The 24,845-nt window shown below is 41.9% G+C and overlaps 1 protein-coding gene and 2 pseudogenes across 10 annotated transcripts in view; 2 read left to right on the top strand and 1 right to left on the bottom strand.

Moving 5' to 3' along the window:
• Nucleotides 1-24,845, top strand: part of STAU2 (staufen double-stranded RNA binding protein 2) — a 360,539-nt gene that overhangs the window by 21,113 nt on the left and 314,581 nt on the right. The window lies entirely within an intron of this gene.
• On the bottom strand, nucleotides 10,658-11,620 carry LOC133758173 (small ribosomal subunit protein eS8-like; annotated as a pseudogene).
• Nucleotides 12,393-23,902, top strand: LOC133758175 (tropomyosin alpha-3 chain-like; annotated as a pseudogene).

Below are 24,845 nucleotides of genomic sequence, written 5' to 3' on the forward strand. Positions count from 1 at the left end.
TGGGCTTCCCATGTAGCATCTTAACTGCTATGCTGAACACCAACCCATCAGAGGGAAATCAGTAATGTAAATACCTATATTGGAAAACAAAGAGCTCAACTAAATAATCCAACTTTATATTTTAAAGAAAGTAGAAAAAGGAAATTAAACTCAAAGCTTGTAGAAGAAAGGAAATAATGAAGATTAGAATAGAGATAAACGAAATAGATTGGGAAGACAATGTGGAGAATCACTAGAACCCAAAATTAATTCTTTGGCCGGCATTGTGGCTTAACAGGCTAATCCTCCGCCTTGCGGCGCCGGCACACCGGGTTCTAGTCCCGGTCAGGGCGCCGGATTCTTTACCCGTTGCCCCTCTTCCAGGCCAGCTCTCTGCTGTGGCCTGGGAGTGCAGTGGAGGATGGCCCAAGTGCTTGGGCCCTGCACCCGCATGGGAGACCAGGAGAAGCACCTGGCTCCTGGCTTTGGATCAGCGCGGTGCGCCGGCCGCAGTGCGCTGGCCGCAGCAGCCATTGGAGGGTGAACCAGTGGTAAAGGAAGACCTTTCTCTCTGTCTCTCTCTCTCATTGTCCACTCTACCAGTCAAAAAAAAAAAAAAAAAAAAAAAGTCAGAGTTACACAAAGGAGAGGTAGAGAGAGAGAGAGAGGTCTTTCATCCACTGATTCACTCCCCAGTTGACCATAGTGGCCGGAGCTGTGCTGATCTGAAGCCAGGAGCCTGGAGATTCTTCCATGTCTCAAATGGGTACGGGGTCCAAGGACTTGGGCCATCCTCTACTGCTTTCCCAGGCCATAGCAGAGAGCTGGATCAGAAGTGGAGCAGCCGGGCATTGAACCAGCGCCCAAATGATGTACTGGCACTGCAGATGGCAGCTTTACCCACTACGCCACAGCGCTGGCCTCAGTCACCAGCTGATTTTGATAAAAGTGCCCAGACCATCCAGCAGGGTAAGGATAATCTTTTCAACAAATGGTGCTGGCAAAACTGGGTCTATATATATAGAAGGATGAAATTAGCTCCATGTCTTTCATCACATACAAAAATCAACTCAAGATGGATCAGAGACCTAAATTTAAGACCTAAGACTATGAAGTTGCTGTAAGAAAATATAGGAGAAACACTCCAAGACATTGGTGTAGGGGATGACTTCCTGGACAAGACCCCCAAAGCATAAGCAACAAAAGCCAAACCAAACAAATGTGACTGTATCAAACGCAGAAGCAAAGGAAATAATCCACAGAGTGAAGAGACATCCAACAGAATGGGAAGAAATATTTGCAAACCACCTGTCTAACAAAGGATTAATATCTCAAAAATATCAGCAATTTAAAAAATTCAACAGCAACAACAAAACAGGCAGTCGAGTTGAGAAATGGGCAAATGACTTCAATAGATAGTTCTCAAAACAGGATATATAAATGGCCAATAAATGTGAAAAAATGCTCAGTATCCATAGCCATCAGGGAAGTGCAACTCAGGACCACAATGAGATGTCACCTCACCCCTGTCAGAACGACTAAAAGCCAAAAGTCAGAGAGTAACAGTGCTGGTGAAGATATGGACAATATGTATACACTGTTGGTAGAAATGTAAATTAGTGCAGCTACTGTGCAAACAGTGTGGAGATTTCTTAAAAAAAAAACCAAAAAAAAAAAAAAAAACAGAAATAGACCTATTATTGGGTATATAACCTAAAGCTCTGAACACAGTGTATCAAAGAGATAACTGTGGGGCCGGTGCTGTGGCATAGCGGGTAAAGCTACCTCGTGCAGTGCTGGCATCCCATATCTGCACCAGTTTGAGTCCCAGCTGCTCCACTTCTGATCCAGCTCTCTGCTATGGCCTGGGAAAGTAGTGGAAGATGGCCCAAGTCCTTGGGCCCCTGCACCCGCATGGAAGACCTGGAAGAAGCTCCAGGCTCCTGGCTCCTGGCTTCAGATCAGTGCAGCTCCAGTTGCTGCCACCTGGGGAGTGAACCAGCAGATGGAAGACCCCTCTCTCTCTCTCTCTCTCTGTAATTCTGACTTTCAAATAAATAAATAAATCTTAAAAAATAAAAGAGAGATATATGTGCACCACCATGTTTTTAGTAGCACTGTTTGTAATAGCCAAAATTTGGAATCAACCAAAGTATCAATAATCAGATGAATGGATAAAGAAAATGTGGCATATATATACAATGGGATATTATTCAGCTATAAGAATGAAATTCTACAAATACCAGCATAATGGACACCTCTGGAGGACATCATGTTGAATGAAATTAGCCAGACCCAGAAAGAAAATACCGCATGTTCTCTTTTATATGTGGGAACTAAAATTAAAAAAAAAAAGAAAGAAAGGAAAGAGAAAGAAATGTCTGTGTGTATCAGTATTGCTGCAAATATAGTTTTGTAAAACTTTGTTTTATACCTTTGTCAAACCAGTGATGAAAAATGTTATAGTACTATAGTTTTAATGATTATGATTACTTTAACATTTACTGTATGTGGGTGAAATGGTCATTTTTCCATTGTTTATAGCCATTGTCTGTATTCCCACTAAACTAGGGTCCTTTTGCTTTTTACTTGTTAAACGTATTTTGTGAAATATTAAGCCTCTTTACTGTAATATAATTTTAAAACATGTTATTTCAAAAACAAAAAAAAAATGGGGGCAAAAGAAAGAGGACTGATATGAGGGAAGATGAGGGAGAAGGGGAGGGAGGAAGGGAATATAATGTTCATAGAATTGTATCTACAAATCTCATTGAATCTGTTAAAAACTAATTAAAGATTAAAATTTAAAATAGAAAAGAAATAAGTTGGAACAGACATATAATAGGTAAACAGATTGAATCAGTTAAAAAAAAAAAAAAACAAAATGAAAAGAAATAAACTCTTCAACAAAGAAAACTCCAGGACCATATGTCTTTTCTGGTGAATTTTACTAAACATTAAAGAAGAATTTATAGCAACTCCTCTGAAACTCTTCCAGAAAATTGGAGGGGAGAGAATAAGAATACATTTTCACTTGTTCCTTGAGGCTGATCTTACCCTGATATCGAAACCAGTAGTACCATGAGGAAGCTAGAGATCAGTATTTCTTATGAATACAGATGTGAAAATTCCCGAGAAAATACCAGCAAACTGAATTTAATAGTGTATTTAAGGAATAAACACCCTAGCCAACTGGGATTTATCCCATGGATGAAAGCATGGTTCAACATAAGGAAATCAATTAATGTAGTACACCACATTAATAAAATGAAAGGAAAAAAACACACAGTGATCTCATTTGGAGCATAAACTGTTTGACAGAATCCAACAGCTGTTCATGTTAGCAGGGAACCCTCCATTTCCTAACATTCAACATTTATGAAAAACCCACAGCTAACATCTAACTCAGTGGTAAAAGACTAAAAGCTTTTCTCTTGTGATCAGGAACAAGATGAGGATACTTTTTCTTACTGCTGTTACTCATAATGAGTGGAAATTATAGCCAGAGCAGTTAGGCAAGAAAAAGAAATAAAGACATGCAGATGGGAGAGGAAGAAGTAAAATTATCTGCATTTGTAGATGATAGGATCCTTTGTGTAGAGAATCACAAAGACCTCCCCCCAATAATCTAATAAACCAATTGAGCAAAGGTGTAGGTACCAAAAATAGTTATATTTTTGTATACTAACAATAGTAAGAAAAAAACCCTTAAAAATCTGTTTATAATAGCACCCAAAAGCATAAAGGAGTATACTCCTTTATGAAAATTTAAAAATTGAAAACAAGATGTTATTGAAAGAAATTAAAGACCTAAATAGAAGGGGTCTTCAGAAAGGACATGGAAAATGCATACTATGAAAAACCTGTGCATGGATTTCAAAAATTTTTGTACCAAAGTAAACTTACCTTTTATTTACATTTTTCCATGAGCTCCTTTTTTCTTTCTTTTTTTTTTTTTCTTCAAAGCTTTCTTTCAAGTCAGTGACAGAGACAGGAAGAGAGATTGGGCAGGATGGTGGGTTGGGGATGGGAGGTTGGGTCAGGCTGAAACCAGGAGCCCAGAATACCATCTGCTACTCCTATATGTGTGTATGGGACCCAAGTACGAGGGCCATTATCTGCTGCCTTCATAGGTGCATTAGGAGGCTGGATTGGAAATGGAGTAGCTGGGGCTTGAATTGGCACTTTAATATTAAATATTGGCTTGCCACATTGCTGCTGCTTAACTTACTTTGCCACAGTGCCTCCCTGCCATGCACCCCCAATCAGTGAGCTTGCTCTTTTTCTACTACTTCTTTTTATGCTTTTGTTTTGTAACTCAACTTAAGAGGCAGGGAGGGAAGGCAGGAGAGAGAGAGAGAGAGAGAGATGGAGAGGGAGGGAGAATGGACTGGGGCCAAAGCTAGGAGCTAGAAACTCTATCCAGGTCTTCCAAATGGATGGCAGGAGCCCAGTTACTTTAACCGTCATTGCTACCTCCCAGAATCTTCAATAGCAGGAAATGGGAGCTAGTAATTGAACACAGGTACTCTGAAATGGGATGTAGACTGTTAGCCTAAATGTTTACCACCCCCACCCCAGATTTGAAGTAGCCTCGTAAGTAGAAAGACATCTTGTATTCATGGTTTGGAAGGCTTAATGTTGTTCAGATGACAGCACTATCCAAAGCAATCTATATTTTCATATCCTATAAAGATTCCTGTGGTAGAATTATTCTTAGGTGTTTAAACCCAACTAAAAATTGATCCCTGTTAAAAATAAGAGTGGGAATAAGAGAGGGAGGAGATGTACAGTTCGGCCTGTGCTCCCTCAGACTTACCCCTAAGGGTAAAGCTAAAAACTTGCCATGGGAATCCAAATCCCATTAAGTTGGCAGGTACCAATGCCACCTTACTAGTTTAAGTGATCAGTTTAAGTTCATAACTGATCAAAAAGATAGCATTAAGTGTCAAAGGGATCACATTAATAAGACTAGTGTCTGCTAATAATAATTGATAGAATTAAAAAGGAGGGAATGATCCAACATGGAAAGCGGGATACACAGCAGACTCATAGAATGACAAATGCCCTAAACAACACTCTGGCCTCAGAATCAGCCCTTAAGGCATTTGGATCTGGCTAAAAAGCCCATGAGAGTATCTCAGGCATGGAAAGCCAAGACACTGGCAAAAAATGACCTAAATGAAAGATCTCTGTGAGTGAGATCCCACTGCAAAGAATGGGCCGTCAAAGAAGGAGGTACCTTTCTCGGAAGAGAGGAGAGAACTTCCACTTTGATTATGGCCTTGTCTAAATAAGGTCAGAGTTTGTGAACTCAAGAGGCTTCCATAGCCTTGGCAGCTCCTGACAAGAGCCTTGGGTGATTATACATAAAAGGGTCAATTGTTAAATCAACAACAGGAGTCACTGTGCACTTGTTCCCCATGTAGGACCTCTGTCCTTAGTGTGTTGTAGTATGAGAATTAATAGTAAAACTTAGTCTTCATACAGTACTTTATACTTTGTGTTTCTGTGTGGGTGCAAACTGTTGAAATCTTTACTCAGTATAGAGTTGATCTTCTGTATATAAAGAAAATTCAGAATGAATCTTAATGAAGAATGGGATGGGAGAAGGCGTAGGAGATGGGATAGTTTATGGGTGGGAGGGTGGTTATTGTGGGAAGAACTGCTCTAATCCAAAAGTTGTACTTTTGAAATTTATATTTATTAAATGAAAGTTTTCTATTAAAAAAAATAAATAAAGCTAAAAAAAATTCCTGTGGTAAAAAGGCTAATCTTCAGATTCACGTGGAATTGCATTAGGCACAAATAGTCAAAGCAATCTTGAAAAAGAACAGGATAGAGAATTCATTCTTCCCAATTTCAAAACGTAATTATAAAGCTACAAAAAGCAGTATGGTACTGGCCTACGGACTGAAATATAAGTATAGGCCAGTAGAATTGAATAGAGACTATGAAATAAACCAGTAAATCTGTAGGCAACTGATATTTGAGAAGAATGCTGAGACCATTCAATGTAGAAAGAAGAATCTCTTGAATAAATGGTTCTGGGACAACTCGATGTTCATCTGTAAAATGATAAAGTTGAACCCTTACCTCACACCATAAATAAGGATCTTTGCAACATTAATAGAAAGTGCATATTATGAAAACACTGTTCATTGATTTCCAGGATTTTTGTTGTTATCAAAATAAACTTACTGGGGCTGATGCTGTGGTGTAGCGAGTAAAGCTGCCACCTGCAGTGCTGGCATCCCATATGGGCGCTGGTTAAAGTCCCGGCTGCTCCACTTCCAATCCAGCTCTCTACTATGGCCTGGGAAAGCAGTAGAAGGTGGCCCAAGTGCTTGGGCCCCTGACCTGTGTAGGAGCCCCTGAACAAGATCCTAGGTCCTGGCTTCAGATCAGCTCAGCTCTGGCCATTGTGGCCATTTGGGGAGTGAACCAGTGGATAGGAGACCTTTCTCTCTGTCTCTCCCTCTCTTTGTCTGTAACTCTACATTTCAAATAAATAAATAAATCTTAAAATGAATCAGTGGCCTAAATATAATAACTGGATACAAAACAGAAAAAGTATCAAAAATGATTTTTATTTTTAGGAACCATCCAAAAAAATTGTTGAAGCACCTCCAAATAACATATTCAGAGAGCCAGTATGCCCAACATCACTAGTGATCAGGGAAATGTAAATGAAAACCATAATGAAGTGTACCTACTAAGAAGGCTAGAATAAAAAAATCAACAATAACAAGTATTTCATGATGTGAAGAAACTGGAGCCCCTCATATAATGCTGGTGAATGTTAAAGTGTTTTAGCCCTTGTGAAAAGTTTGACAGTTCATCAGAGTAAAGCATAGTTGAATTACCATTTTGACATAGCAATTCCATTCCTAGTTGTAAAACCAAGAGAATTCAAAACAGGTGCTCAAATAAATATATGTACATGTATGCTTATTTTAGCACTATTTACAGTAGCCAGATGATGGAAACAGACCAAATGTCTATTAGAGGGTGAATGGATAAACAGGTTGTGATGTCTACATTTCAGTGGTAATTATTTTTATTTAGCCATGAGAAAAAGCAGTGATCCATGCAAGGAAGCCTCAAAAACATTATGTAAAGTGGAAGAAGGAGTCAGAAACAAAATGTATCGTTCTATGTCTATGTATTTCTATGTATAATTCTATTTATATGGGGTATCTGGAGTGGGTAGTCAATAGAGATGAAATGAAGGTTGGTGTTTGCTTGGGCCTGATGTAAGGGGAAATGGGAACAGCCACATGCAATGGGTGTGGAATTTTCTTTGGGAATGATAAAAATGATTTGGAAATAGATACAGGATACTAGTGCTGCAGAATATGGCTTTACCTGCTACACCACAGCACTGGTCCCTATACCTGTTTTTTGAAAAGGATTTATGGAGCCAGCGCTTGTGGCATAGTAGGTCAAGCCTCCTTTTGCAGTGCATATGGGTGCCAATTGCTCCAGCTGTTCCTCTTTCTATTGAGCTCTCTGCTAATGGCCTGGAAAGCAGTGTAAGATGGCCCAAGTGCTTGGGCCCCTCCACCAATGTGTGAGAACCAGAAGAAGCTCCTGGTTCCTGGCTTCAGATTGGCCCAGCTCCAGCCGTTGCAGCCATTTGGGGGTTGAACCAGTGGATAGAAGACCTCTCTCTCTGTCTCTCCCTCTCTCTAACTCTGCTCTCGAATGAATAAATAAATCTTCAAAAAAAAAAAAAGGATTTATATATTTTATTTGAATGCAGAGAGAGATCTTCCATCCACTGGTTCATTCCCCAGATGGCTGTAATGGCTAGGGCTGGACCAAGCAGAATCCAGGAGCTAGGAGCTTCATTTGGGTCTCTCATAAGGGAGCTTGATGGGAAAGTGGAGCAGCTGGGACTTGAACTGGCACCCTATGGGATGCCAATGTTTCAGGTGGTGGCTTTACTTGCTTTGCCACAACGCTGGCCCTGTTAATAGTTTTTTTTTTTTTTTTAAAGATTTATTTATTTACTTGAAAGTTAGAGTTACACAGAGAGAAAAGGAGAGGCAGAGAGAGAGTTTTCCATCTGCTGGCCCACTCCCCAATTGGCCACAATGGCTGGAGCTGTGCTGATCCGGAGCCAGAAGCCAGGAGCTTCCTCAGGGTCTCTCACATGGGCTCAGGGGCCTAAGGGCCTGGGCCATCTTCCAGTGCTTTCCCAGGCCACAGCAGAGAGCTGGATTGGAAGTGGGGCAGCTGGGACTGGAACCGGCGCGCATATGGGATGCTCGCACTGCAGGCGACAGCTTTACCCTCTATGCCACAGCACCAGCCCCTGATAATCATTTTAAAAAAATACTTGTTTTATTTATTTGGAAGGCAGAGTTACCTTGGTGAGGGTGAGGTAGGGGAGAGAGGAGAGCGAGGGGTGGGAGGAGAGCAAGAGTGATCTTGTGTCTGCTGGTTCACTCCCAAAACACCTGCAATGGTCAGCATTGGGCCAGGCTGAAGCAAGGAGCCTGGAACTCCATCTGGACCCTCCATGTGGGTGGCAGGGACCCAGGTACTTGAGCCATTTTCTTTAGCATTCCCAGGCACATTAGCAGGGAGTGGGATTGGAAGTGGAACAGCTGGGACTTGAACCAGTGCCCATATGGGAGAGAGGTGTCTGAAGCCGCATCTTACTGTGGGCTCTTGTTACAATCATTTTAAATTGTACAGTTCTGTGGCAATGGGAACATGTATATTATTCTGCACCTGTCACCATCATTCATCTCCAGACCATTTTCATCTGCCCAGATTAGAACTCTATCCGTTAAGTACTGCCTCCAATTCTTCTCTCTCCCCAGGCCCAGGCAGCTGTCTGCCCTCTGTCTCTGTGAATTTGATTTCTCCAAGTACCTCATATTACTGGAATCGTAACATTTGTTCTTTTGTGACTGGGTTATTTAGCATAATGTCTTCAGAGTCTATACTTGTGGTAACATATATCAGAATTTCCTTTTTTAAGGCTAAATAATATTCCATTGCACATATGTGCCACATTTTGCTTCTCTCTCTCTATGGACACATGTTGCTTCAGCCATTTGACTGTTGTGCATAATGTTGCTGTGAACATTGATGTTTGAGTCTATGTTCTCTGTTCTTATGAGTATGTACCCAAAATGCTAATTGCTGGATCAGAATTTAATTTTTTTTTAAAATTTAATTGTTTTTAAAGATTTATTTATTCAAAGGCAGAGTTACAGAGAGAGTGAGAGTCGGGGGGGAGAGAGAGAGAGTGAGTCAGGGAGAGACAGGAGAGAGAGAGAGAGAGAGAGAGAGAGAGAGAGAGAGAGAGAGTATCTCTCATTGGTGTTTACTCTCCAAGTGGCCTCAATGGCCAGGGTTGGGCCATGCTAAAGCTGGGAGCCTGGATTTTTTTTTCTTTTTTCTTTTTTTTTTTGACAGGCAGAGTTTGACAGTGAGAGAGAAAGACAGGGAAAGGTCTTCCTTCCGTTGGTTCACCCCCCAAATGGCTGTCACGGCCGGTGCACTGCGCCGATCCGAAGCCAGGAGCCAGGTGCTTCCTCATGGTCTCCCACGTGGGTGCAGGGCCCAAACACCTGGGCCATCCTCCACTGCCTTCCCAGGCCACAGCAGAGAGCTGGACTGGAAGAGGAGCAACCGGAACAGAACCGGCACTCCAACCGGGACTAGAACCGGAGTGCCGGTGCCACAGGCAGAGGATTAGCCTAATGAGCCGCGGCGCCGGCCGGGAGCCTGGATCTTCATCCAGGTCTCCCATGTGAGTGGCAGGGGCCCAAGTATTTGGGCCATCTTCTGCTTCCCTAGAGTATTAGCATGGAGCTGGATTGGAAGCAGAGCAGCTGGAGCTCAGAATGCTGGTCCTTATATTTAATTTTTTTTTAGGAACCACATGTTATCTTTCATAACAGCTGCATATACTAAAGGGCAAGAGCTTTACTTTGTTCAATTCTTACCATTACTTATTTCCTATTTGTTTTTTTACTAATAGCCAGCCTAATAGGTATAAAGTAGTAGCTCATTTTTTTAAAAAAGATTTTATCTATTTATTTGATAGGTAGAGTTACAGACAGTGAGAGGGAGAGACAGAGAAGTCTTCCTTCCGTTGGTTCACTCCCCAGATGGCTGCAATGGCAGGAGCTGCCCCGATCTGAAACCAGGAGCCAGGAGCTTCTTCCAGGTCTCCCATGCAGGTGCAGGGGCCCAAGGACTTGGGCCATCTTGTACTGCTTTCCCAGGCCATAGCAGAGAGCTGGATTGGAAGAGGGGCAGATGGGACAAGAACTGGTGCCCATATGGGATGCCAGTGCTGCAGGTGGAGTATTAACCTAGTGCACCACGGCACTGACCCCCTCATTGTGGTTTTGATTTGCGTTTCTCTGATGATTAGTGATGCTGAGTATATTTTCATATGCTTAGTGGCCATTTGTATGTCATTTTTGGAGAGAGGTGTATCCATGTCCTTTGCCCATTTTAATACTGGATTTTTAAAATTGTTGAGATCTAACAATTCTGGATATATCATGGGTAAGAATCTCTTGTTGTATATAAACTTTGCAGAATAAATGACTTTTTAGATAAGCAAACCTGAGGTAATTCATTTTCAGCTGATCTAAACCATAAGTTTTTTTGTTTTTTTTTTTCTTAAGAACAGTAAACACCTTTATTACATGGTGGAGGACTTGTTTGCCTTTCCAGGCCTTGGTTTTCCTCGATAGAACTCCAGCCCCTTGCCCTCTAGTACACAGCCATCTGCTTGGCCAACTGGCCAGGTCTTGATGTGATGCACGCAAGAAGCTTGCCCTGTTGGAACTGCTCCTTCAGAAGACCGCTGGTGACGGCATTCTTTTTCCTCTCATTCTATTTCTTCTGAATTTTCTTTGATTGTTTTTTGTTTAAAATTTCTCCACCTCAGGAGTGAGTGGGGCCCCCTTCTTGGCAGCACAGGGGCAGTACCACTGTTGGTATGGCATGCTGTCTATAAGCACGATGCAGTTCTTCACCAGGGTCTTGGTGCGGACTGGCCCGTTATTGGAGGCATTGTAGACAGCATTGATGATCTTGTTTTACAAGTACAACACTCAGAGCCACAGGAGAAGTTCCCCACGTCCAGCCTCAGGGCACGGTACTTGTTGCCTCTTCACACTAGCACTGTATGTATGCGCTGGGGGCCGATCTTAGTGTTGGCAGCCAAGCTAAGCAGCTCATACCTCTGCTGCTCCTTTTTTTTTTTTTTTTTTTTTTTTAATTTGACAGAGTTAGACAGAGAGACAGACAGGACAGAGAGAAAGGTCTTTCCATTGGTTCACTCCCCAAATGGCCGCTACACCCGGCACTGCACCAATCCAAAGCCAGGAGCCAGGTGCTTCTTCCTGGTCTCCCATGCGGGTGCAGGGGCCCAAGCATTTGGGCCATCCTCCACTGCCCTCCTGGGTCACAGAAGAGAGCTGGACTGGAAGAGGAGCAACTGGGACTAGAACCCGGTACCCATATGCGATGCCGGCACCTCAGGCAGAGGATTAACCAAGTGAACCACAGCGCCGGCCCCATACTTCTGCTTCTTATGGTAGGGCTTTCTTTTGCTCCCTGTCTTGCGGCGCTTGTGCCACTTGTCCCAAGAGATGCCCATCACTCAGCAGCACTGGCTGGAGAGAGTAAACTGTAAGGTTTTTTTTTTTGTTTTAAGATTTTGTTTATTTGAACGAGTTACAGAGAGAGGGAGAGACAGAGGTAGAGAGAGATCTTCTATCTGCTAGTTTATTCCCCATATAGTTGCAACAGACAGAGCTGGGCCAGGCCAAAGCCAGAAGCTTCATCTGGGTCTCCCTCGTGGGTGGCAGGGACCTAAACACTTGGGCCATCTTCTGTGTTTTTCCCAGGCCATTAGGAGGGAGCTGGGTGGGAAGTGGAACAACTGGGACATGATCCGGCACCCATATGGGATGCTTGTGTCATAGATGATGGCTTAACCTACCACACTGCAATGCTGACTCCCAAACCATAAGTCTTGAAGGAAATTCTTAAGGCAGAAAAATATTAACAGATTGAAGCTTGAATCTTTGGAAACAACTGATAAAATATGGGATAAATGTAAAATATATTTTCTTAGCTTTTAAGCTTTTAAGCTCTTTATACAATAATAGATGAAAGCAAAAATACTAACATTGTGTTGTGGCTTACACCACATGGAGAAATGAGTTGATGTCAGTAGTATAAAGAGTGTAAGTAGTGTGAAAAGGGAAGTATACAGTTGTTAAGATGTTTACAGCATACATGAAATAGTATGGTATTTATTGAAGGTAGGCTGTGTATATTTTAGAGCAATTGCTATAAAGTGAAATAAAGGAAAATAACTAATAAGCCCATAGGAGGATAAAATGGCATGCTAAGTCTAAGCAGTCATGAGGAAGGTAGGTAACGTTGAAAAAAGGAAATTATAGATGGGACAAAAATAGCAAACAGTAGATTTAAATCTAACTGTATTATTACAACAAATAGAAATGAGGTAAACATCGAAAAAGGCAAAGAATGTCAGATTGGAAAAGCAGGACACAAGAAACTCACTTAAAATGTGAGACACAGATAAGCATACAAAGATGGATGGGGACTTCTGCATCTGGTTCAAGTAGAGTAACAGGGATGCCTTTTTTTTTACGATTTCTTTGAAAGAGTTAGAGACCAATCTTCCATCTGCTGGTTCACTCCTCAAATGGCTGCAAATGGCCGAGGCTGGGCAGGGCCAAAGCCAGGAGCCAGGAGCTTCTTCAAGTGGGTGCAGAGGCCCAAGGACTTGGGCTGCTTTCTCTGGCACATTAGCAGGTAGCTGTGTCAGCAATGGAGCAACTGGGACTTGAACCGGTGGCACCAGCATTCCAGGCAGTAGTTCAATCTGTTACATCACAACTCCCGCTCTCTCCCCGCTTCCGCAACTTCTTGCAATTATACCCTTCCTGCCCTTAAGACAAAATACGTGGAAACCACAGTTCTCAGGACATTGGACACCATGCAGTGAGGATTGCTGATCTCTGAGAAATGAGAAACAAAACAAGCCTTACATTGCCCCAGCCTACGATGTTGAGATACTTCCCAGGATCTGGTGTAGGGAGTATAAAAACTGAGCTGTGGAGCCTGGCAGACTCTTGCAGCTGAGGAAAAATTGCTCCTTTGGAACCAACTAGCATATTAGAAATGTAAGATTTGAAAGAAGCAAACTATTTCCTCATTACCGAAATAAAGCCCAGAACAATGTTCAACAAGACTTATAGGAATAAAGACCTAGTCCGGTAAAATTTGTGGTGTGTGTCATTCAGAGATTACTGTGTGGAAATAAGCATGAAAGTAAAACCCACAATGAGGAGAATAATCGTAACAAAATATTACACTAGCAGAGCACATTAAAATCAGGTATTATAACTGTGTTTCATATTTTCAAAACTACACCTGAGATAAAAAATATACTAAATGAGACTAGTGACAAATTGCACATTGCAGCAAAAAAAGAAAAAAAAAAATCAATGAATTTGAAGGCATAGCAATAGAAACCATGTAGAATGAAACACAAATAAAAAGAATAAAAAATATGAAAAGCATCAGTGAGCTGTGGGACACCTTCAGGCAGCCAAGTGTATGAATAATTAGAGTTTTCAAAGATGGCAGCATGCAGAAAAATGTATTTCAAAAAATAATGGTCAAAAACTTTCCTGACTTGCTGAAACCATAAACCTACAGATAAAGAAGTTCCATGAACTCCAGGAACGAGAAACAAAACAACTCCCAAGTGTATCGTATTCAAATGATTGAATGCAGGTGACCAAGAGAAAATCTTAACAGTAGTCAGAGAAAGAGAAAAAAAAAAGAAATGGTCATGGGTATGTGCAGAGGAGCAGAGAAAAACACAAGAGTTTTTTTTTTTTTTTTTTTTTTTATCAGAAATAGTATAAGCAAGAAAATGGTGGAGAAGCATCTTTATTTTATTTAAACATTTAATATTTAGTTATTTCCAACACACACACACACACACAGAGGAATCTTCCATCTGTTGATTGACTCCCCACATACCTGCAACAGCCAAGGCTGGGCCAGCCTGGAGCCAAGAGCCTGGAACGCAATACAGGTCTTCCATATGGGTGGCTGCCTATCAGAACGTGCATTAGCAGGCAGCTGGACTGGGAAGCAGAGTCAGGCACTCCAGTATGGATTGGGATCGTCTCAAGTAGCTGCGTAACTGCTGGACCAAAAACCCACCTTGAGAAGAATCTTTAAAGTACTGGAAGATGAAAAATGTTCTTTAGAAAACACTTTTTAAAATAATTCTTTACCCAGCAGAAAATGTTTCTTTCTGTTTTTTTTTTTTTTTTTTTTTTTTTTTTAAGATTTATTTATTTATTTGAAAGGCAGAGTTATAGAGAGACAGAGGCAGAGAGGGAGAGAGAGGTCTTCCATCTGCTGGTTCACTCCCCAAATGGCCACAATGAAGCCAGGACCCAGGAGCTTCTTCTGGATCTCCCATGTGTGTGCAGGTCTACTGCTTTCCCAGGCTGTATCAGAGAGCTGGATCAGAAGTTGAGCAGCCAGGACTCGAACTGGCACCCATATGGGGTGCCAGCACTGCAGGTGGCAGCTTTATTGTTTGGTGCTGGCCCTGAAAATATGTTTCAACAACTAAGATGAAGTAAGGATATTTTCTTTATTTATTGGAAAGGCATAATGAGAGAACAAGAGGGAGAGAGGGAAAGAGAATCTTTTACCTACTGCATCACTCCCAGTTGTCTGCAATAGGTGAGGTGAGGTCAGGTGGAAGCCAGGAGCCAGGAACTCCTTCTGGGTCTCCCATGTTGGTGACAGGGTCCCAGGTAGTTGAGCCACTTCCTGTTGTGTCCCAAGGTATGCATTAGCAGGAAGTTGGATCGGAAGTGGAGGCATTGGCAATGCAGGCATCCAATGTAGTGGCTTAACCAACTGTGCTACAGTGCCCTTCCCTTCCCTAAGATGTTTTCTAATACACAAAACCTGAAGGAATTAATTACTAATATTCCCTAATAGGAGAAATTTAATTTAATTTTTATTTACTTTTCATTTTATTTTGAAAGGCAGAAAGTGATCTTCTGCACATTGATTTAAACTTGAAATACCAGGCTGCAGCCAGGAACTCGGAACTCAACCTGGATCCCAAATACTTGGGCTATCAGCTGCTCCCTCCACGGGTGCGCTTTAGCAGGGAACTGGATAGAAGCAGAGGTGCTGGATTTGAGTCAGACACTTTGATATGGGGTACAGGTAACTTACTTGCTGTGCCAAACACCTGCCCCTGAAGAAAACTTTATAGTAGTCCTTCAGATATCAGGACAGTGATGACAGATGTAACTGTGGATTTAGATAAAAGAAGAGCACTAGAAATCATAACTACTTTGGTAAATATGTAAGATTTTTTTCTTATTAAATCTCTGTAAAAGATAGTTAGCTTTATTTTCTTTTTATGTTTAGAAATAGGTTTGCTGGATCATATAATAGTTCTATTTTTACTTTTTAAAAAAGATTTTATTTATTTGAAAGGCAGAATGATAGAGAGGGAGAAACAGATAGGTCTTCTGTCTGTTGGTTCAATTCCCTAATGCCCACAACAGTTGGGGGTGAGCCAGGCTGAAGCCAAGAGCCAGGAACTATGTACTTTTAGGCATATTGGCAGGAAGCTAGATTGGAAGTGGAGGTGGTCATGATCCCAGAAACTCTGAAATGGGATGTCTGTGTTCCAAGTTGGGACTTAACCCACTGCACTACAATGCCTATGCCACATAATCAACTTTCTAAAGCAAAACTATTAACAAGACAGCGTGGTAACAATAGCTTAATGGCAGAAATGGACAAATGGAGGTACAGTATTATAAGACTGGTGGTGGGGTGTGCCTTGTGGCACAGGGGGTTAAGCTGCTACATAGGATATCCACATCCCTTATTGGATTGCCAGTTCAAGTCCTGGCTGCTCAGCTTCCAACCTGCTTCCTGCTAATATGCCTGGGAAGGCAACAGATGATGACCTAAGGACTTGGAACCCTGCCGCCCATGTGGGAGACCTGGATGGAGTTCCAGGCTCTGGGGTCAGCCTGGCCTAGCTCTGGGTGGAATCTCTCTCTCTTTCAAATAATTAAATAAATTTTAAAAAATAAAATTAAAAAATTTTACTTGAAGGTGGGTTGTGACCAATTAAAGATATGTACTGTGTACCTTACAGCAACCACTGAAATAGTGAAGCAGAGTTATATGTAAGAAACCAAAAAAAGGAGTTAGGATAGAATAATATAATTAATCTAACAGGAGAGAATGTGGAAAAAAGGAGAGACCAAAATGACCAAATATAAAATAGTAAGAGGATAGTCTCAAACTTAATCATTTGAATAATCATATTAAATGCAAGTATTCTAAACACCCCAGTTCAGAGGCTGGGTTTGTTTAATTGGATTAAAAAGCAAGATCCAACTATATACTTATTTCCAAGAAATATTTTAAATATAAACACAGATTAAAAGCAAAATATGGCCTGGGAAAGCAGTAGAAGATGGCCCAAGTCCTTGGGCCCCTGCACCCACATGGGAGACCTGGAGGAAGCTCCTGGCTCCTGGCTTTGGATCAGCTCAGCTCTGGCTGTTGGCAGCCATCTGGGGAGTGAACCAGCCGGTGGAAGACCTCTCTGTCTCTACCTCTCTCTGTAACTCTGTATTTCAAATAATAAAATAAATCTTTAAAAAAAAAATTAGGAGAACATAACAGTGGTGTGTTGATGCACCTAATGACAGTTTCAAAACACATGAAGCAAAAACCTGGTAAAAATGCACGGAGAAATTTAGAGATCCACTATCATTAGATTTCAGTAACTCCTTTTAATGATTGATATAGCAGATGTATTAGACTCGAATAACAGCCAACGTGATCTGACCTGTTAAAAATTGCATGTATAAGGCCGGCGGGCGCTGTGGCTCAGTAGGCTAATCCTCCACCTTGCGGCGCCGGAACACCGGGTTCTAGTCCCGGTTGCCCCTCTTCCAGGCCAGCTCTCTGCTGTGGCCTGGGAGTGCAGTGGAGGATGGCCCAAGTGCTTGGGCCCTGCACCCCATGGGAGACCAGGATAAGCACCTGGCTCCGGCTGCAGTGCGCCTACCACGGCGGCCATTGGAGGGTGAACCAATGGCAAAAAGGAAGACCTTTCTTTCTGTCTCCCTCTACTATCCACTCTGCCTGTCAAAAATTAAAAAAAAAAAAAATTGCATGTATAGAACACTTCAACTAAAAGAGCAGAATACTCCCAAGTCTGTATAGAACATTTACCCAGATAAACAACATGTATTCTGAACCATAAAATCTCAATGAATTAAAAAGGATTCAAGTCAGAAAGATTATTCTCTGAACAGTGGAATTAGAAATCATTGTTAGAAAAGTTATTGAAAAAAATCCCTGAATACTTGGAAATTAAATTAAACACACACATAAGTAGTCAGTGTTTAAAAAATAAATGAAGGGACCGACGCTTTGGTGTAGCGGGTAAAGCCGCCGCCTGCAGTGCCGGCATCCCATATGGGCACGCCAGTTTGAGTCCCAGCTGCTCCACTTCTGATCCAGCTCTCTGCTATGGCCTGGGAAAGCAGTGGAAGATGGTCCAAGTCCTTGGGTCTCTACCCACATGGAAGACCCAGAAGAAGCTCCTGGCTCCTGGCTTTGGATCGGCGCAGCTTGGGCCATTGTGGTCAATTTGGGGGTGAACCATCGGATGGAAGACCTCTCTCCCTCCCTCTCCTTCTCTCTGTGAACTTTTTCAAATAAATAAATAAATATTTTAACAAATGAAAAAGGAAGTTAGAAAATACTTTAACAACAGTTGGCAATGTGACATAAGACAACACTAAAATAGTTCTTGGAGGAAGTTTATAGCATTAAATGTCTATATTAGAAAAGAAGAATCTCAAATAAATGACTTTAGTTTCTACCTGAAGGAAATAAAGAAGAGCAAATTAATCCCAAAAGGAAATAGGTAACTTGAAAAGCTCTGTATTAAATATACAGAAATTGTTATTAAAAATCTTTCTACAAAGAAAACTCTAAGGCCAATTGTTTCTCTGGCGAACAACAGACATTTAAGGAAGAAATAATATCAGTTTTACCATTTTCAAAAATGCTGAAATAAAATGAATATTTTCCAAGGATTATGGGATATCAGAACCAGTCAGAGGACCACAGTACAATATTTCTCATAAATATAGTTGTAAAATCCTAAACAAAGGTTTAACAAATCTAATTTAATAGTATATTAAAAAGGTAATATGTTATAACCTTGCAGACTTATTCCCAAGAATGCAGGGTTGGGTTTTTTAATGTTAAAAAAAATTGATCAATGTGCTTTATCATATTAATTTTTTAAACCATTTTTTTAAACTTTTATTTAATGAATATAAATTTCCAAAGTACAGCTTTTGGATTACAATGGCTTTTTCTTCCCCATAACTTCCCTCCCACCCGCAACCCTCCCCTCTCCTGCTCCTTCTCCCCTTCTATTCACATCAAGATTCATTTTCAATTCTCTTTATATACAGAAGATCAATTTAGCATATATTAAGTAAAGCTTTCAGCAGTTTGCACCCACACAGAAACACAGAATGAAAAATACTGTTTGAGTACTATTATAGCATTAAATCATGCTGTACCACACATTAAGGACAGAGATCCTACATGAGGAGTAAGTGCACAGTGACTCCTGTTGTTGACTTAACAAATTGACACTCTTGTTTATGGCATCAGTAATCACCCTAGGCTCTTGTCATGAGTTGCCAAGGCTATGGAGGCCTTTTGAGTTCGCCGACTCTGATCATATTTAGACAAGGTCATAGTCAAAGTGGAAGTTCTCTACCTCCTTCTTTGATGACCTGTTCTTTCCACTGGGATCTCACAGAGATCTTTCATTTAGGTCATTTCTTTCTTTCTTTTCTTTCTTTCTTTCTTTCTTTCTTTTTTTTTTTTTTTTTTGCCACAGTGTCTTGGCTTTCCATGCCTGAAATACTCTCATGGGCTTTTCAGCTGGATCTGAATGCCTTAAGGGCTATCATATTAATTTAAAAAATACAATGATCATCTTCGTAAACACAGAAAAACCAAATTGACAAATTCCAAATCCTCAACAAAGTAGGAATGGAAGTGAATTCCTCTGTCTGCTCATGTGCATTTATGAGAAACCTCATTATCTGACATTGTACTTACTGCTGAAAAACTGAACACTTGATGCAGTGGTTTAAGTTGCTGCCTGGGATGCCTGCATCCCCTATTGGAATCCATGGGTTTGAGTACTGACTCCACTTCCCAATCCAGTTTCCTGCTAATACACATCCTGGAAGGCAGCAGATGGTGGCTCAAATACTTGGGTCATTGCCACCAATGTGGGAGACCTGGATTGACTTCTCAGCTCCTGGCTTGCCTGGCCCGACGCCAACTGTTGAAAGCATTTTGGGAGTGAACCAGCAGAAAGATGATGTCTCTCTAGACTTTCAATTAAATGACCCTGAATACTTAAAAAAAAAAGAGTTGTCCACTTTCGCTAGTCCTTTTCAGGATTTTCCTAGGAGTTCTAGCCAATGCAGTGAGGCAAGAGAAACAAGTTCAGATTGGAGAGGAAGGAAATAAACCTGTCTTTATACACAATTGACCTGATTATCTGTGTAGAAATCTGACATAATTCTAAATGAGTAAGCATAGTAGGGTTGCTTGTTACAAGAACGATACATAAAAGTTAGCTGTGTTTTTATTTTCTAGCAAAGAACAAACAAATGAAATAAAAGAATACCGTTTTCAATAGCATGAAAAATATAAAATGTTTATAGATAAATATAATGATGTGTTAAAACGGAGAATTATAAAATATTGCTACAAGAAGTTAAAAGATGCCTAACTAAATTGAGAGAAACAGTTGATTCTTATTATTCATGGATTTCTTGTTTGTGAAGTGGTCTATTCACTGAAATTTATTTGTAACCCCCAAGTGAATACTTGAAACATCTTTATGATCATATATGGACTATGGACACTTACAGAGTGGCAATGAATTTGTGTCACTCAACCCACACATTTCCAACCAAGGTAAAATAAGGTGACAGCTTTCTTTTCTTTTTCTTTTTCTTTTGTGAGTTATTATTCTTGTTATTATTAAAGAATTCAGTAAGTGGTGCAACTGTCATAATTAGATATGCTCTCTAACATTGGTTGGTCCATTTACAACCTCAGCACAGATGAAAATTACCTAGGCACTTTATTGTAGGTTAACATTAACCATTAACATATAAGCAGAAGCAGATAATTTTCCATTTTTTAAAAAGACTTATTTATTTATTTGAAAAGCAGAGTTAGAGTGAGAGATCTTCCATTTGCTGGTTCACTCTTCAGATGGCTGCAATAGATGGAGCTGGACTGATGCAAAGCCAGGAACCAAGAGCCAGCAGCTTCTTTTGCGTCTCTCACATGGGTGTAGGGACCCAAGTTCTTGGGACATCTTCCGCTCTTTCCCAGGTGCATTAGCAGGGAGCTGGAACAGAAGCAGAGTAACCAGGACTTGAACTGGCGTCCATATGGGATGCAAATGCTGCAGGCAGTGACTTTACCCTCTATGCTATAGCGCCGGTCTCTATTTTTTTCTTTTTTTAAATGTATGTATTTATTTGAAAGGCAGTGTCACCGCGAGAGAGGGAGAGACAGAGATATCTTCCATCTCCTGCTTCATTCTCCAGATGGCTGCAATAGTAGGGCCTGGGCCAGGCCCAGGCCAAAGCCAGGAGCCTCGAACTCCTCCTTGGGTGCAGAGACCCAGGGACTTGGGCCATCTTCCACTGCTTTCCCAGGCACATTAGCAGAGAGCTGGATTGGATGTGGAGTGGTGAACACACGAAACATTGCCCATATGGTATGCTGACATTGCAGTCAGCAGCTTAACCTGCTGTGCCACAACACTGGCACTACAGATAATTTTCAGAGTGAAAGCATTGTTAGGGGCCGGTGCTGTGGCACAGCAGGTTAATGCCCTGGCCTGAAGTGCCGGCATCTCATATGGGTGCTGGTTCTAGTTTCGGCTGCTCCTTTTCCAATCCAGCTCTCTGTTATGGCCTGGGATAGCAGTAGAAGATAGCCCAAGTCCTTGGGCCCCTGCACCTGCATGGGAGACCTGGAAGAAGCTCCTGGCTTTGGATTGGCGTAGCTCTGGCTGTTGCGGCCATCTGGGGAGTGAACCAGCAGATGGAATACCTCTCTCTGTCTCTACCTCTCTCTGTAACTCTGTCTTTCAAATAAATAAAATAAATCTTCAAAAAAAAAAGTTTAAAAGAAAGCATTGTTAGAGGCCTCTTGCAGGGAAGATGGGTGGGTGTTTCACAAAATTTGAAATGATGGAAATCTTGAGCTACCTCTTCTATCTCTTTTTGTTTTCTAAAATTTATTTTATGTATTTGAGGGAGAGGGTGCATGAGAGAGACACAGATAGTTCTGACAGAATTGTCCTCTGGTTCACTTCCCCAGTTGCCACACTGGTTGAGGCTGGGCTGGGTCTGAAACTGGGAGCTGGGAACTCAATCCAGATCTCCCATGTAGATGACAGAAACCCAACCATGTGTCATCACCTGCTGCCTCCCAAGGGTGCACATTAGCAGGAAGCTGGAATCAGAAGCCGAGACGAATTGAAACCCATGGAATCTGATCTGGAATGTAGGTGTCCCAAAGGGCATCTTAACTTCCTGACCAAATACCCACCCGATCTCTTGCCTTTTACGTAGAGTCCAGTGCTAAAGGGCTGCAATCCAGAAACATCTGAATGTGGGAAAACCCAGCATTACTTTACATAAGTACTTTGCAGAGACTCAGTTCCTGAGTTCCAGTTGCATTTTGTGAAGCTAGTGTAAGGTTCATATGAAAATCCAGGAAGGAGAGTAAATGAAATAAACTGTTTAGGTTAATGAGTGACACTGCTTTCTTTTTTTTAAAAAAATTTTTCATTTTATCTGAGAGATAAAGAAATAGAGACAACCCTCCACCCCCACCCAATGCCTGCAATACCTGGGACTTGGAATCAGGCATTCCAATATGAGATGTGCATCCAAGTGAATTCCTAACCACAGCACCAAATGTTAACCTTGATGACATTGGTTTCTTGTTTTAGCTTTTTTGTTGTAAGCAGGTGGACTTTTCTTTTCTTTTTTTTTTTTTTTAAGATTTTATTTATTTCAGAGAGTTAGAGACAGTGAGAGTGAGAGACAGAGAGAAAGGTCTTCCATTCGCTGGTTCACTCCCCAGATGGCTGCAATGGCTGGAGCTATGCTGATCCGAAGCCAGGAGCCAGGTGCTTCTTCCCGGTCTCCCACGCGGGTGCAGGGGTCCAAACACTTGGGTCATTCTCCACTACTTTCTTAGGCCATAGTAGAGAGCTGGATTGGAAGAGGGACAGCCAAGACTAGCACCGGCATCCATATGGGATGCTGGTGCTGCAGGCAGAGGATTAACCTACTGCACCATGGCGCTGGCCCCAGCAGGTGGACTTTCTTTGGTTTATTTGGTTCCACATTTTTTGCATTTTTGTGCTGTTCATGGGGTACTTTGATGTTTAAAATGGCCCTGAAGCACAGTACTTAAGTACAGTGTAGTGTTTCTAAGCATGAGGGCTCTATTGTGCTTTACAGCAAGAACACATGACTAAGATAAGCATTGTTCAGGCAGGATTTGCAGTACTGTTACTTTTGAGTTCAACATTAATATATAATAATGGGCGTTCAAAGAGAAATATGCATAAAACAAGGTTACATGTTGATCAGTTGACTGTGGCCAGCGGTGTAAAGTGACCTTTATTTCCCCTGGGAACAGTGGTTTTCATAAATTCTCTGTTCATGGTTACATCATAGAACCTATCTATCATTGACATATCATTTGTATGATGAATTTCAAAGTTGAAAGTGTATTTTATGAAAAAAATTACACATAATGAAGCAGCTGCAACGCTGAGTGGGAGGGGCAGGAGCATGAGAAGCAGGGATCACCATCATCTAGGCGATGAAGCAGAAGATCCAGGTTCTGCAGCAGCAGGTGGATGATGCAAAGGAGAGGGCTGCGCACCACCAGTGGGAAGTGGGCCCAGGAGCAAGCTGAGCCTGAGGTCACCTCCTTGAACCATAGTAGCCAGTTGGTTAAAGAGCTGGAACCTGGCCACTGCTCTGCAGAAGTTGGAGGAAATGGAAAATGCTGCTGATGAGCGTGAGAGGTCTGAACTTTATTGAAAATTTGGCCTGAAAAGATGAAGAAAAGATGGGGCCCCAGGTAAAGGAGCTAAGCACATTGCAGAAGAGACAGACAGGAAGTATGCGGAGGGGCTTGTAAACCGGTGGTGATTGAACACACAGAGGAATAAGCTGAGCTGGTAGATTCCTGTTGCTGAGATAGATGAGGAGATCAGAATGATGGAGCAGAAGCTGGAGTGTCTGAGTGCTGCTGAAGAAAAATACTCTAAAAAAGAAGGCAAATACAAGGAAGGCATAAAGATTCTTGATGATAAGCTCAGGAAGGCAGAGACCTGTGCTGAATTTGCTGAGATCAGTAGCAAAGCTGGGAAAGACAATTGATGATTTGGAAGATAAACTGAAATGCACCAAAGAGGAGCTCCTCTGTACACAAAGGATGTTGGAGCAGACCCTGCTTGACCCCAGTCCTGCCCTGCCGTTGCTCCTCCCTCTGACGCTGACTCCACCTGAGGCCAACTTGCCCGAAGCTGACTCTAAACTGAGGACTGATCTTGAACTGGAAGGCAGCTTTCTCCTTTTGCCACCCCTCTCTATCTTTAAACCCCTACCCTCATGTCTTTTTCACAGGCCTGTTGCTGCCTCTTCCCAGAGATTCCAGTGGGATTTGAGGCTGGATTCTTTTGGGAACAACATTTTTTTTAAAAGATTTATTTATTTATTTGAAAGTCAGAGTTACACAGAGAGAGGAGAGGCAGAGAGCGAGAGAGAGAGGTCTTCCATCTGATGGTTCACTTCCCAATTGGTTGCAATGGCCGGAGCTGTGCCGATCTGAAGCCAGGAGCCAGGAGCTTCTTCCAGGTCTCCCACGCAGGTGCAGGGGCCCAAGGACTTCGGCCACCTTCTACTGTTTTCCCAGGCAATAGCAGAGAGCTGGATTGGAAAAGGAGCAGCCGAAACTAGAACCGGCGCCCATATGGGATGCTGGCGCTTCAGGCCAGGGCATCAACAAGCTGCGCCACAGTGCTGGCCCCAAGAACAACATTTAAGGGAGTGTGAGTATAATGCAAGGTGTCTTTAAAAGTGTGTTGTGATATACACATTTTATAATTACCTGTTTTGTTGTTGGAGCAACCATTTTGTAGAAGAGTCAAAGTAGTCCACACTCTGAAGCAACAATCTGATCCCTTTTTTACGTTTTGAAGGTAATTTATCAGTTTAATGCATAGTCCCTTCTCCATAGAGGAGGGAAAGAGGGATGGGCCTGTGTTACTAGGAGCCAGAGAGAACCCAGGGAAAGACTCCACTATGGAGAACCTTATTGCTCTGTACAAAGTATCAGCCAAACCAGAAAGGTGATTTTAGAGGGAGTTGGCCAAAAACCCCCCCAAAAAAACAGCCTTGCTGTTCAGGTTTATAGCTTCAAGGTATGTTTGGACAACTGTTCTTGCATTTTTTTTATCAGAAGTGACCAAGGGGCCGGTGCTGTGGCATAGTGGGTAAAGCTGTCACCTGCAGTGCCGGCGTCCCATATGGGCACCTGTTTGAGACCCGGCTGCTCCACTTCTGATCCAGCTTTCTGTTATAGCCTGGGAAAGCAGTAGAAGATGGCCC

This window comes from Lepus europaeus, chromosome 4, assembly GCF_033115175.1.
Source record: "Lepus europaeus isolate LE1 chromosome 4, mLepTim1.pri, whole genome shotgun sequence".
Classification (NCBI taxonomy): Eukaryota; Metazoa; Chordata; class Mammalia; order Lagomorpha; family Leporidae; genus Lepus; species Lepus europaeus.